The 13,506-nt window shown below is 44.6% G+C and overlaps 1 pseudogene; it reads left to right on the top strand.

Annotated features, from left to right (window-relative positions):
* The first annotated feature begins 3,895 nt into the window (after positions 1 to 3,895).
* On the top strand, positions 3,896 to 4,164 carry LOC119619709 (small ribosomal subunit protein eS27-like; annotated as a pseudogene).
* The last annotated feature ends 9,342 nt before the right edge of the window (positions 4,165 to 13,506 follow it).

Below are 13,506 nucleotides of genomic sequence, written 5' to 3'. Positions count from 1 at the left end.
CTTTGTTTTGAAAATATAGGGCAAGAGATATGGAGAAGCATTTCTCTGGGGCCTGAATAGTGTTAGTTAATAGAACATATGTTTTAGGGCTACAAGTTGGGCTATGCCAGCATTGAGCACCAAATACCATTGACCAAGCCTTCTGTGTGTTATTTGACATGTGCATTTTGGTGTACATATGTTTCATATACAGAACCCTCCAAAGCACAGGCCCAGGGTGGAAGAGAGCACTGTCTAAGAGTTGTGCTCCATGGCAACCTGAAGCTCAGCAACCTTGAGCTCTGCCCGGGAGGCCTCCAAACCAAATCCTCTGTTAATATGGTTCTTCCTCTGCTCTTATCATAATCTAACTCCATCATCACTGAAGCTCCAGTAGGATTTTCAAACATTGTGTGTGCTTTTCCAGAATAGTGTGTTTGTGTTAAATTGTTATTGCAGGTTAGGCGCAGTGGCTCACGCCTGTAATCCCAGCACTTTGGGAGGCAGAGGCTGGCAGATCACTTGAGTCCAGGAATTTGAGACCAGCCTGAGCAACATGGCCAAACCCTGCCTCTACAAAAAAAAAAAAAAAAATACATAAATTAGCTGGGTGGGGTAGTGCATGCCTGTAGTCCCCACTACTTGGGAGGCTGAGCAGGGAGGATCACTTGAGGCCAGGAGGCAGAGGTTGCAGTGAACTGAGATTGCACCACTGCACTTCAGCCTGGATGACAGAGTGAGACCCTGTCTCAAAAAGAAGAAAAAAAAAGTTATTGCAGTCCCCTTTTCGAAAACTTTTCGTAAGAGAAAGTTTGCTTATTGTTTTGGAGGAAGGACGACAGATAGTTCTATTCAGTCACCCAGTCATTATATTAAAAAACTCACAGTATTTTAAAAATTATTATCATAAAATGTACTTTGTTTGGAATGCAATTTTTGCATGGCCTGTTTGCTCCAGATTCTAAATCAGGATTGTTAGGCAATCCCAAAATTTTTTTCCAGTGGTTGTTACTCTGCCAGTCTATAACATTTCCCTTATTCTTCCCAACTTCTTTTCCCTTGTTTTTTTCTTCCTTTAGGGGTTAGCATCCAAGACTGCCGTTGCCAGCTACGTGACCTTGGGAAAGTCCCTCAGTGCCTCCATTTCCCTGTTGACAGACAGGGCATGACTGTGCCAGGCACATGGAATTGTTGTGACAGCAAATTAAATCATCTCTGCGATGTGTGGGAGGCTGAGCTGAGTGCTGGGCAAGTGCTCATTGCATGTTCCTGGTCATTGTTGTTGTTATTGTGGCAGGAGGATTTCATTGAGTTTGGAGCCCTTCCCAGGGTAACAAAGCAAGGAGTCATTTAAGATTAATGTTGCTCTTTTATGATCCAGGTAGGCCCTTGGGCAGAGCAAGAAGAAATCAAAGCTGCTTCTCACTGGCCATGTGGGCTCATTGGCTAGGAGAGCTGATTGGGCTCCTTTTTAAACTTGGAAAATAAATTCGTCTTTAAATATGGTTTTGGACAATAAAACTGAAACATATGTACCTATAAAAAATGAACATAAATCTTACTCCAAAATCTTCTCTAGATTTCATGGATGGGAAGGCCAACAGGGAAATCTTAATCCTGCTCTCCCCGAAGCTGGGCAGCTTCCCTTGCTCCCTTGCTGGGAAAGGAGGGAAGCCTCCTGGTGTAGCTACAAAGATGGGGTACTGGGGACCCAGTGACTGCTCAGATCTGGGCACTGATCTGACATATGTTGGGGGCAAGGTGGGGAGCCAGGTAGATTCCATTCAGGGATGGGGCAGTAAGGATGAAGATTTAGTGGGTGAAACGGGATGAAGAGTGCTGTAGGGAAAGGAGCAGGAATCGAGGACAGGAGTGAGGGCAGAGATTGATTGGAAAGGTATTTGGGAACTCACGTAATTGACAAGGAGCTGGGGAACCAGGCTCAAACAGATTCAAATTAGACATGGGCTAGACAAGACCCCCTCTCAGGAGCCACCTGCATAGGCCACTGCTGCTGTCATCACGACCACACATTCATTCCTGCTCCCCTGTCCCAGGATGTGCTCACCTCTGTCCTACTGGATTCTGTGGCCCTGGACACATCCCCCATACCACTAGACTGCAGGTCCCACTGCAGCTGCTGCCAATTGTCTCTAACTGGCTCTGCATCCTAGTGTCCCTCCCTCCAGATTTAAAGTCCTGAGTGACACACTTCCTCTACCCACAGAAGGGAAAGAGTGTCTTTCCTCCCACCTGTCCTGTCCAGGAGGGGTTCTTGGCAGCTGGGTAACCAAGAATGACATGTGTTCACTCTCAGGCCCTTAAGAGCAGTACAAATGGACCGACTCGATTAGATGAGCACCGTTTAATGAAAAATCACTGTCAGAAGGTCAGAAGGGAATCAATAAATCTTGGTAGGGAACAGGGGCTAGAGAACTGGATGGCACATGTTGGTTGAGTCCATCTGCCTGCCTGATTTTATCGAAGATTTATGGAGCTCCTACTCCCTACCAGGCGCTGAGTTCAAATCAAGGAATGTATCACAGTTTCTGCACTCAAAAAGTTTACATTTGGAAGGGGAGAGAAATAAACGTCACTTTCAACCGGGCACAGTGGCTCCCACCTATAATCTCAGCACTTCGGGAGGCCAAGGTGGAAGAACCGCTTGAGGCCAGGAATTTGAGACCAGCCAAGCCAACGTAGTGTCCATTTTTACAACAAATTAAAAATTAGCTGGGTGTGGTGGTAGCACACTTATAGTCCCAGCTACTCAGGAGGCTGAGTTGGGAGGATCACTTGAACCGAGGAGGTCAAGGATGCAGTGAGCTATGATTGTGCTACTGCACTCCAGCCTGGGTGACAGAGCAAGACTCTGTCTCAAGAAATAAAAATAAAAACTAAAAACAGCCACTTTTCAAACTGTTAGATGCATGCAACTACAGAGGCAAGCACAGGGAGAAGGGGCTCCTGTCACCCGCCTCATGGAGGGGGTGAGGAGCAGAGAGGTACAAGCTAAGCCTGCAATGGCCCTGGGGCAGGAGAGAAGGATGTTGAGGCAAAAGGATCTGCCTGTTCTGGATTCAGAGGGAAGTGATCTCCTGTACTAACTCCTGTCTATGGGCGGTAGCTGCTTCTAACATTCCGACGAGAAGAAATTTTAGACTAAATCCCGTTGCAATGAAAAATGGTGCTGTACTGAACTAATGGCATCTGTTACAGACAAGGGAGTGGAGACTGGCAGGACTTACTGCATGGGCTCATCATGCCAGCCCTAGAGGCGAGGAGGGTCACCAGAGGAGACACAGTTACTCAGATAGCAGGTGCACATAGCAACACCCACAACTGAGAGCTGTAATTATTAGCCCTATCTGACCTAAAATCCCTTTTCTCTAAAAAATAGTTTGTATCTCCTGAAATGGAATTAGTGCATAACATAACCTACATGCATCCATATTTTCCACAAAGAAAAAGAAAAAGAAGCAATATGAGGGCCTAACTAGGTCATAGAGGTCACAGAGGAAGAAGGAAAGGAACGTATTTGTCACAAAATGATGTGTATTTTAATATGTAAATGTTTGGGTACAGCTACTCCAGAAGACAACATAAGGGGTGAGAGGTTCACATCCATACTCAGAATCCTCATAAGCATGACTGTGACAAGTGCAGGCCAATATAGGGAGGTGGATCCCAAGTAGCCTTGGTCATAGTTCATGTGATTTTCTGATGGAATGGGAATGACTCTTGGTAAAATTTGGAATAAAGCAAAGCCCCATCTTCCATGGAAAACATGGTCTATATTTGTGAAAAAAGCACTCTGGGTCTATATGTAAAACAGAGCCAGGGGCTAGCCTCAGTTAATTATAGCAATCAAATGGATCAGCTGCCTTTCTGGCGGTGATGACCCACCCACAAAAACATGCCCCTTGCAAAAGATCTCCTGCATCCCTTTCCAGAAGAGAAGAGGAAACAAATGAAGTGCCTGGTGTGGAGCCCCAGTTCCCACTCCATGATGTGAAATGCCCAGGATGCTATAAAATCACCACACTTGTTAGCCATGTACAAACAGTAGTTTTGTGTGTTGGCTTCTCCACTGTCCTCCGCCAGCCCATAGGAGGAGAAGCAAGACTTCCAGAAGCCTGATCCTTCAGGAGGAAGCAACACTGGACGCACTCTGCCTCAAGATGAGTGGGAAACCATCCCCATAAACACGTCTCCCATTAAAACAAAACAAAACCGGCTGCCTTGAGTCCTTTCAGGCATAACTTTGTATTAGTTTTCTGTGGTTGCTAAAACAAATTACAAGTTTAGTGGCTTAAAACAACACAGATTTATTCCCAGACAGTTCTAGAGGTCAGAAGTCCAAATCCAGTTTCTGTGCTAAAGTCAAGGTGTCACCAAGGCTGGTTCCTCATGGAGGCTCTGAGGAGAGAGGCCCATTTCTTACCTTGTTCAACTTCTAGTGGCCGCCTGCGTTTCTTGGCTTGTGTCCCCTTCCTCCATCTTCAAATTACATCACTCCAATCTCTGTTGCTGTCACCATATCACTTTCTCCTCTGACTCTGACTTCTCCTGTGTCCCTTCTTTGAGGAGTGCTGTGATTACATCAGGCCCAAGCGGATAATCCAGGACAATGTCTGCATCTCAAGATCCTTAGTCACATCTGCGCAAAGTCCCCATTGCCATGGTAAGGTACCATTCACAGATTCTGGGTGAGAACGTGGACGTCTCTGGGAGCCATGATTCTGCCTACCAGACTTTGATTCCAGTTCCTGCTGCAGTGTGTGCACCAACATTGATGTCGGGTAAGACATACACAAGTCTTGCAGGACTGTGGACAGTTCTTTGCCATGGGGGATAATCCACACATTGTAGAACATCTAACATTCCTGACTGTAGACTAAATGGCAGTAACATTCCCAGTCAACCTGACAAAGAAAAGAACCCCTTACATTTCCAAAATGTAGGGGGTAGGTACTATCTACCTACCCCCACCCCCAAATTGAGAACCATGTTTCCAGAGGAATCAGGCAGGTTTCAGGCATGGCTTGATCAGGACTTCAGACCTATTTTATGATTTTCTGGGCTTGGCCTTCCTCTGTGTGTCAGTGTCATCCTCAGCTTTCCTCACTGAGGCAAATTGGCTGCCGCTGTTTCAGAAGAAAATCCATCTGCTGCACAGGTCAAAGGAAGACAGAGCACTCTCCCCATAGTTCCAGGAAGATCCCTGAGAGCCACACTGACTGGGTCAAATGAAGTCACATATCTGCCCTGATTGGTGGTTTACCTGAGGCATGGAGTTTGTAATGGACCCTTCCCTCCCTCCCTTCCTTCCTTTCTTCCTTCCTTGCCACCCTGGAGCAGGAGCTGGGAGTGATATCAGTGTCCCTGAAGCTCATGGTGTGTGTGTGTATGATGCCAGGAGAAAAAGTTGAGCATTGTTTGTTAGGAGAGGAAAGAATGCTGGGTGGGGACCCAACAAACGTGCATAATAGAGAATGTGGCACATTCTCAGAAAAGCAAGCTCCTTGGTGCAACTGTGGTGTGAAGAACAGGAGAATCCCGGGAGTAAGCAGAAAATAGACCATTTATTTAATCAATTTAATCAGTTTCCCTTGTTCGTTAGCCAAGCTTCCCACATACTCACCCATTGACTTGGAATGCCCTGACTGGGGAAGGGAGCCTCTGGTCCTCTGAGTGACTGGGTTTCTTGCTTTGAATCAGTAACTGGGCACTTTGGTTTATACATCAGTCTCTGTGAGCCAGCTTAATGTTAATTGGACCCTGAAAAAGTGGTCACCCTCATGGTGTGTGACATCAGATTCCTGAGCCTGCATGACTAAACCCAACCTGCGACAAATCTGCCAAGTTAACAGTGGCCCTGAGAGGCCTCCTGCTGACTACCAAGCCAGCCTCTCCGGAGTGACCCCTCTCCACACTGCCATGTTCCATTAGCCATCTACCACCCATAGTGAGGTTTTTGTTGTTGTTGTTGTTGCTGTTGTTGCTTTTTGAGACAGGGTCTTGCTCTGTTACTGAGGATGGAGAACAGTGGTGTGATCACAGCTCACTGAAACCTCAAACTCCCAGGCTCAAGCAATCCTCCTGCCTCCACCTCCCAAGTATCTGGGACTACAAGTATGTGCCACCACACCCAGCTGATTTATTTTTATTTTTATTTTTTGTAGAGACAGGGTCTTTCTGTGTTGCCCAGGCTGGTCTCAAACTCCTAGTCTCAAGTGATCCTCCTGACCTGGCCTTCCAAAGCACTGGGATTATAGGCGTGAGCCACTGCATCCGGTCTCCTATCATGTTCTTAGTCTGATTTTGCGACTGAAGAAACTACGGCTCAAAGAGGTTAAATGATGGGGCATACAGCCAATAGGTGGGGGAGCCAACAGTTGAACCCAAGTTTATCTGACCACAAAGTTTCCCATTATTACCACCCTGTCTCTTTTTGTATTAGTAACATCTAATGGGATAAACAGGCTCCAAAAGCCCCTTCTCATCAAAACAGTAGCCAACTATATTCACACAAGCTGCTGTGCTTAATCACACAAGAACAGAGATCATCACACACATACTCATCTCATGCCTTTGTGTTATTGTTTGAGTCTTTTGTCCCCTGGTCCACAGCCTCCTCATGTCCTTCTCTCCTCCATGTGCCCAGTGTAATAGGAGCACTGTGAATCAGCAGGGAAGTGTCCTTTTCCAAAGCCAAATAAGGGGTTGGGCCCTAAAAACAGCAATAACCCCCACGAGGCTTTATTAATTCAAACAAAGTGTAATCTGTGGTAGGGAGGATTTCTAGGGCCACAAACAAGAGCGAATATGACTTCCAAAGGAAAAGAAAGGGAAAGCCGGGCTGCCTACCTGTTTATTGGGAACAGTTGTTCCTCTAGCCCAAACCACATCTCCTTAATAGGGAAGAGGAGTGCAGCCCTATCAGGGAGCTTTTATTCTTAGGGCAGGAAAAGAGCAAATGATGTTTCTTTAGCCTGCAATATGTCAGCATCGAATTTCTCATTTCCCTCTCTTCTCCTCTCCCTCCACCCCACCCCCAAGCCCTGGTGTTTGTGGCCTTTTGCTTGCAGGAAAATTTATTTCCCATCTGACACTGCTGAAATAATCCATAGCACCTTCTTAGGGATGAGATGAACTGGAAGGTGTGGAAAACGCAATCAAAATTTCCACTGTGTCTCAGCACCTTAGCTTCTGGAAAAAGAAAGGAAGTAATCTGGACCTTGCCTTGCGGGCCCACAAGGTCTGAAAGGGGCTCTGATGTCGGAGGCGAGTCCTTAGCATCGCGGGAGCCCTAATCAAAATAGACAGGTGAAGCTGTCTTGCTGCTGGCCTTGGAGAAGGAAGCCTCCATGGGCCACGGCCCTGCCAGGAGGAGAGAGAGAAAAAAATGGTTTTCCGTTTGAGAGGCTCCAAATTATGAAGATAGCCATCGATGGGTTTCATTTGCCACCAGACAGTTTTTTCTTCCTGAAAAGCTTCCTGATGTCATTTTAAGTACCCAGGAAAGAGCCTTGTTACAAGTGGTTGTGACATCGATGAATGCCATTTAAGGCCGGCTCACTCCTGGGCAGTCAGGGCTTGGGCTTGGTTCAAGATTCTTCATGGGCACCTAGGCAAAGGTTGGGCCAGCCTCCTCCCCATCCCCTATTTGTTACTAGGGACCCACCCCAAAGGGATATAGTGGATGGTGGTGGTGGTGGTGGTGGTGGGGTGTGTGTGTGTGTGTTAGGGGCCATTGGTATCCTCCCTGAAGTCAAGTTGAAAGGTCAATCCCTGTGTTGTTAGAAACTTTTCTAAAAACTCCACACATTTATTGCCCACTATGTGAAGCTGAGCATCTTGTCTTAAATTTATTAACACTTTTTTTTTTTTTTCATATGTCAGAGGAGACAACCCTGTAGGGATTGAGTGTTCGTTGTACACAGGCCATCTGTGTTTGATTTCATCAGTCTCAATGGTTTTCCCTCTGCCTTTCACCTTTCCAGACTGAGCGGTCCTTCTTCCCAAGCAAAAGTCTGTGTTCATCTTTACCCTTCAAAGTTGACTCCCTTCCAGGTGGGGGAGGACAGGCCAGGGAAAAAATGCCAGCTAAATAGAGAGACCCTTCTCTCTGGGCATGGATGTGAGCCTTCTATGCTGCTTTCTAAAAATAAACTGCAAGGATATAGGTGGTGAGGGAAATGCAAAATCAATTCTCCCTTTCTTCTAGGGCACACAGGTAGACTACATTGTCCTGCCTTCATTGCAGTAATAGTATGGTTATGTGACAAAGTTCTTGCCAATAGAATATAAGCAGAAATTATATGCATAACTCTTACTAGGCATTAAAAGAATGAACATTCCTCCTTCATGCTTTTGCTGTCTTTCCTCCAGCTGGACAGTTGGAACCTGCAGCAACCAAGCTTTTTTTTTGAGATGGAGTCTTGCTCTGTTGCCTAGGCTAGAGTGCAGTGGCGCTATCTCAGCTCACTGCAACCTCTGCCTCCTGGGTTCACACGGTTCTCCTGTCTCAGCCTCCTGAGTAGCTGGGATTACATGCACACGCCACCACGCCTGGCTAATATTTGTATTTTTAGTAGAGATGGGGTTTCGCCATGTTGGCCAGGCTAGTCTCAAACTCCTGACCTCAGGTGATCCACCTGCCTTGGCCTCCCAAAGTGTTCAGATTACAGGTGTTAGCCACCATGCCTGGTCGCAACCAAGCTTTGACATGCAAGTGACAACAGTGTCACAGAGCAGTGACTTGGAAGGAAGTGGGGTCTCAGAATGACCAGGCAGAGCAGAGCTTCATTCCAGCCTGGAATGCTCACCTGGAACTACACATGAGAGAGATTGAAACTGTCTGTTCTAAGTCACTGACATGTTGGGGCGTCTTTGGTACAGCAGGATAGCCTCACCCTAACTAGTTTACATAAGAAAGTTCTGCTCCCCTTCCTCCCCGGAGGACGGGGAAAGGCACAGACATGGAACTATTGATGGTCACTGTTTGACAGAGATTTTTGCTTTTGTTTTCAATGCAAAGGTTTCAAAAGTGCTTTGAACCATCTTTATTGATTCATTTCACAGGGATTGCCCGAGCAGCTCTACACGTAGGGAGGCAGTATGTTGCCTGCCTCCCACACCCAATATTCTCTGCCCACCCTATGCCCACCATGTCCAAGGAAGCCCCCTTCCCAGGTTTTGAGGAAACAGGATCCGTAGAGATGAAATGTGAATTGCTGGTCAAATGCCTTGCTGTGTGGGCGGTAGATGGAGGACAATGAGGATGGAGTGTTTAGGTCAAGAAAAGCCTTCTCTGTCTGTGGGCACCAGTCTCATTCCTGCTCTCATAGACTTGCAATTGTTCATGTCCATTTGTTCACCACTAAATTTATTCCTGACACACAAATCTCCCTCCTACCCGAGTCTGTGTCTTTCAATGTGGTTATTGTCAATGATAACTGTTTAAAGGAGGTAGGGGCTATGTTTGGTCAGAAGGCTTGGGGGCGTCCCCTGACTCTTCCCAACCAGGGTATTGAACTTCTAGTCTCTGGAATTCAGGTTTCACATCTATAAAATGGGACAATGTCTTCTGTCCTGATTGTCTCACATAGTTGTTTTAAAGTTGAGACGCAAATACGGAGTTGATGAGTTTTTCTGAGTCCCATCATTTGTAGCCCCATGAGCACATGAGTGCACTGGCACCCCCAAATTGAGGACGATACAATCTGACATGGCGACCCCCAAATGAACCACTGCCCCATATTTATGAGGCCTAGTCTATAAATTTCCAGATCTGCAAATATTTCCTTTTACAGAGGCCTTAGTGAAAGTAAAGGGACTGTCCAGATGTCCATCAATGGATGAAAGAATAAACAAATTGTGTTATAAACATATGATGGAATGTATTTCAGCCATAAAATGGAAGTACTGACACACATCATGCTGTGGGCGAACCTTGAAGGCATTATGCTACATGTAAGAAGCCAGACACAAAAGGTCACATGTTTGGTTCCATGTACCTGAAATATTTACAATAGCTAAATCCATAGAGACCTAACACAGGTTGGGGTTGCCAGAGGATGTGGAGAGGGGAAAATGAGGAGAAACTGCTGATGGGTATGGAATTTTATTTCAGAGGAACTAATTTATCTAGTTCCAATTTTTATTTGGAACTAGATAGAGGAGGAGGTGGCACAGCATTGTGAATTACTAAATGCTACTGAATTGTTCACTTTAAAATGCTTAATTTTATGTTATCTGAATTTCACCTCAATAATTATTTTAAATAAAAGGAGCCAATTAAATGATAGTGTTTCACAATGGAACCTCAGGAGTGGTTGCTTGTGAACCTTGTGATGAGTTATTCTTCAAGCTCTCTGAAGAGATTCTCCTCCATTCTCTCCACTCGGAACCCTACCAGCAGATCCTCAAATAACGTCGTTTCATTCAGTTTTGTTGCATTACAACAGTGATGAGAGAAAAAATAGTTTCCCAGCTGGGGTAACCATCTGTGTGAGTTTATTGTCTCCCCATGTCTGCGTGGGTTTTCTCCAGGCACTCCGGATTCCTTGCACATCCCAGAGCTGTGCACATGAGGTTCATTGGTGGGTCTACCTGGCCCCAGTGTGAATGAGTGTGGGGGTGAGTGTGATTGTGCCAGTGAAGGAATGGCGTCCTGTCCAGGGTTGATTCCCACCTTGTGCTCTGAGCTCCTGGGATGGACTCTGGCCACCTCTGACTTTGAAGTGGAATAAGCAGGCTAGAAAATGATTGAATGAACGAATACAAATTATTGTCCAACAAAAATCTGTAAAGTAGACAATAATCATAAAAATGCAAGACAATAAAAAACATGGTACAAAAATGTTCAACAAGCTACCATATTGGTTACTGTTTCTTTTTGAACTTCATGGTGGCCAGAGATGGTCCTGATGATTTTCCCTTTGCAAACATTTATTCATTGGTGTAACCCACCACCAACCACGACCACTGTCACTCATTGATTACTTAGTTTCCAAGGTTGGGTAAAAATCTTACCCGTTTTGATTAATTTTTCATATATATATACATATATACCTAATATTTATTTCATGTGGGTAATAATAGAAGTGTTTTGGGTCTCTATTTACAAGTTTGGTGATGTTTTTATGACCAGAAATATAATGGAGGAACTTTACTCTTACTTATAGCAATTAGCCTATGGCAAAATCGCTTTCATTATGCATCATTTCACTGAAAATTGTAGTTTCTGAGAACCCATCTGACATTCATTGGGGACTTACCGTACCGTACCTGTAAAGCACTAACTGCTCTTGGAGTTACCATGTCTTTGATGCAACAAGGGCTGAATCAGGACTTGATTAACCTTATCAACTGGCTGCCTGCCTTAGCTTCCGGGTTCATGCTCGGCCAGCTTGAGTCAGGACACTTTGAAATTTATATGTATGTATTCACTACATCCTACAAATATTGGAAAAGCCATTTCAGAGAAATTAGGCAGATCCAGGTTTCCAGGACAGGCTTTAAAAAGTGAAAACTATCTGTGTGACTGAGAGGATATGCAGTAAAATGTTCATGGTGATTGTGTCTTATCTGTGGATGCTGAAAATATTAAGATGGGGGCTTTAACTCTCGTTTTTATGTGTACCTAAGTATTTTAGAACCATTCTACAATAAATAGGACTTGTTTATGTAATTTTAAGGAAAATATAGATGGGGATGGTTTGTTTAAAGATGTAGTATATGCACTCATCAGAAATGATATTCATTCATCAGACCTTCATTTATTTATTTATTTATTTATTTTTATTTTTATTTTTTGAGAGGAAGTCTTGCTCTGTCGCCCAGGCTGTAGTGCAGTGGCTCGATCTTGGCTCACTGCCATCTCTGCCGCCCAGGTTCAAGCGATTCTCCTGCCTCAGGCTCTGAGTAGCTGGGATTACAGGCACACACCACCATGCCCGACTAATTCTTGTATTTTAGTAGAGATGGGGTTTCACCATATTCGCCAGGCTGGTCTTGAGCTCCTGACCTCAAGTGATCCACCTGCCTTGGCCTCCCAACGTGCTGGGATTACAGGTGTGAGCCACTGAGGCTGGCCTCATTAGACTTTTAGGAGTCCACATAACAAATGTTTCTGGAGCCCTGTAGGTATGAGGCTTATAAAAATGAGAATGGCTTTCTATAAGAGAGTTCATAGTGATCATCACCCTCCTGTACTATGTGTGATATTTGAAGTCTTCAGAAAGCAATGTGGAAACACAGTGGGGAAGATGCAGTAATTCTACCCAGAGGAGACAGGAAGAACTTTACAGACTTCCGTCCCAGCCAGCTGGTCTACCCATTCCCTTCATTTCTCCAGTCTTCATTGTTGTCTTTCCTTCTTTGCTTTTATCATACCCTGTCCTTCCTCCACTTCTGAATTACCTATCACTTGCTGATTGTATCATGCTTAAACATCTTCTATGCAACTTATCTTTTCATGTACATATTGCCCCAACAAATAATAACATTTTTTAGGACAGAAGCTACTATTTTATACCTTTCAGTAACCACAGCATCCTTTTAAAAAAGTGTGTTATTGATGGTTATTATATCATACATATATTCTGAATCCATCAGTAATATAATAGGACTAGGCACGGTATCTCACACCTGTCATCCCAGCACTTAGGGAGGTTGAGGCTGGAGGATCACTTGAGCCTAGGAGTTTGAGACCAGCCTGGACAACCTAGCAAGACATTGTCTCTACAAAAAATAAAAAAATTAGCCGGGCATGGTGGCTGAGGAGGGAGGCTGAGGTGTGAGGATCGCTTGAGCCCAGGAGGTAGAGGTTTCAGTGAGCCAAGATTGAGCCACTGCACTCCAGCCTCGGTGACAGAGCAAGATCCTGTCTCATAATAATAATAATAATAATAATAATAATAATAATAAAAAAATGGGCATGCCAGAATAATCTTTACTATTTGGTTTGTAAAATTCTTAGGATGTATTTTTAAAAGAATCACTGTCATAAATTAAGAGCTGGTGGGCACAAGCCAGGCTACTCATAACGTTCTCTATCTTTAGGGGAGACGAAAGTAGACTGAAGAAGTAGCTGAAAAAATGAGAGTTTCATAAAGCTATTAAGCTCATTAGTTGTATCAAAAATGGAAACTGAATAAAATGTGTTCCCACACAATTCACTTTTGTTTAAATGCTTAATACAAGGTAAGGCATCAAAAGAATCACTGTCTAGATTGGAAATGATTCTTTCTCTAGAATGAGAGATGATTTCTGAAAACTCTTTAGATAAACAAGACCCTTTTCAATGTATCTTCAGAAAGGCTTGTTGAATTCATTTGGTTTCAGTCTGATGGTAAGTAACAATGAAGCCCAGAGTAACAGTAGCTAAAGTGAAATAGGAGTTTACTTCCTTCTCAGATTTAAGAAATCTGGAGGTAGCCACTTCAGGGCTGGTGTAGCCCTCCATGGTGTCAGGGAACCAGGTCTTCTATCATGTTGCACTGTTTCCTATGACTTCCA

The sequence above is a fragment of the Chlorocebus sabaeus genome, chromosome 25, assembly GCF_047675955.1.
Source record: "Chlorocebus sabaeus isolate Y175 chromosome 25, mChlSab1.0.hap1, whole genome shotgun sequence".
Taxonomy (NCBI): domain Eukaryota; kingdom Metazoa; phylum Chordata; class Mammalia; order Primates; family Cercopithecidae; genus Chlorocebus; species Chlorocebus sabaeus.
The sequence above is the reverse complement of the archived record's forward strand: the minus strand, read 5'-3'. Positions and strand labels throughout refer to the sequence as shown.